The 1,511-nt window shown below is 44.9% G+C and overlaps 1 long non-coding RNA gene across 4 annotated transcripts in view; it reads left to right on the forward strand.

The window, feature by feature from the left end:
• Nucleotides 1–1,511, forward strand: part of LOC109514704 (uncharacterized) — a 40,082-nt gene that overhangs the window by 30,100 nt on the left and 8,471 nt on the right. For 3 of the 4 annotated variants that reach the window (XR_002168037.1, XR_002168038.1, XR_002168036.1), the window contains exon 5: nucleotides 223–290. The exons of the other annotated variant lie outside the window; for it this stretch is intronic. This is a non-coding gene — a long non-coding RNA (uncharacterized LOC109514704). The remainder of the gene's footprint in view (nucleotides 1–222; nucleotides 291–1,511) is intronic. 4 annotated transcript variants of the gene reach the window in all.

Raw genomic sequence — 1,511 nt, forward strand, 5'->3', positions numbered from 1 at the left:
TGTAGTTAGTGTAACCTGCAGCAGAATCGGAGCAGGGGTCCGGGGATATCATCCGCCCCTTTGTCCCCCTCTCCTCTGTTTTTGAGCCCTGGGTGCTGTCTCTATCCCCCGACCACAGCCCGTCGCAGCAGGGGTCCGGCGGGAAGCTCTCCAGGGCTGCAATCTGGTGCCCAAACGCTGTCGTAATGCAATTAAAAGCTGCTCTTTTGTTTCCTTCATCAGGCCACGGTTGAACGGACGTCTGCTGGTTGCTTGTCCACCAGGAGGATCGAAAAGTGCAACGGATAGAGGTGGCCTAACAACTAATACCTTGTAGACTGAAAACACGATGTGATTTTGTTTGCACTTAAATTAAATGGAAGTACAGATACTTGGGTTAACCCCCCCCCCCCCAAAAAAAAAGACCATTATGATGCTCTTTCTGGTGTGCCCGCTTTGACCACCTGGTGACAGTAGAAGACGAATATACTGTACATTGAGACGTCGCAACTCCTCTCATCTCATCAGTACAGCACTAATATTGGTTATTTTTCGCTGAAGATAAAGAGTATATGAATGTGAGTACCGTTATAATACTTTAGCCTCTACTTGCGTGCATTCCTTCTCCTGTCATTTCATACAGTATATGCTCGTGTCGGATATATTTTGCTGCAAACCGGGACGCAAGGTGCACCGTATTCTGTTCAATTCAGTTTTATGCCATCATCACATCCTCAGCATGTGGTGACAGTTGCTGTTGTTGTTAATAGTTGGAATGCCACGCGATGTTAATGTGACAATAGTCAGTGGCTGAGCTTATTTGTTGACGCATTAGAGGATTTTTAAGTGCTTTTCAAGCGACGTGCCTGCGCGTGCGCGTTTGTGTCGACTTTCATTTTCCCCCTGCTTGGTTTGCATATCGTTCCCCTCCAGCAGCTTCCTTTTAATGAGGCAAGCAGGTCATTCCCGAAAAGGATTCTTGCCATGCATCTGGCTGCACATGAGCGGACATACTGTAGATTGTTTTTAGCCCATTCAGGGGCCACACACACACACACACACACACACACACACACACACACACACACACACACACACGCACACACACACACACATGCAAACACACATTTTGTGCCCCAATCAGCAATGGACAAAGAATCATTTTTGATAACGCCCTTTATTTCAGGCAAGATTTACACTGTGAGGTTCAAGTGACAAAATACAGATTCCCCCCCACCAATATACGTCAGTATGAAAAGATTAAAAAAAAAAACACTGGCAAAGATTCGTTAAGCTACGCATCAGAATCAGACCTTATGTATTTAATTCATGAAAAGTAGCAATCCTGTAACATCAATCACATTAAAATTAAATTAAAAGTGCTATGATACAGAGATGAGAGGATTTGCTCCATGTATATTAACGTTCCTCCTCCCTACAATGATTTTTTTGGCGCCACAAAGCGAAAAAAAAACCCCAAAGAGGTTCATCTAAAATGGAGAGGCGCCTTCATCATGCTGGGTAGGGGTGGA

The sequence above is a fragment of the Hippocampus comes genome, unplaced genomic scaffold (genome assembly GCF_001891065.2).
Source record: "Hippocampus comes isolate QL1 unplaced genomic scaffold, H_comes_QL1_v1.1 scaffold19, whole genome shotgun sequence".
In the NCBI taxonomy this organism is placed as follows: domain Eukaryota; kingdom Metazoa; phylum Chordata; class Actinopteri; order Syngnathiformes; family Syngnathidae; genus Hippocampus; species Hippocampus comes.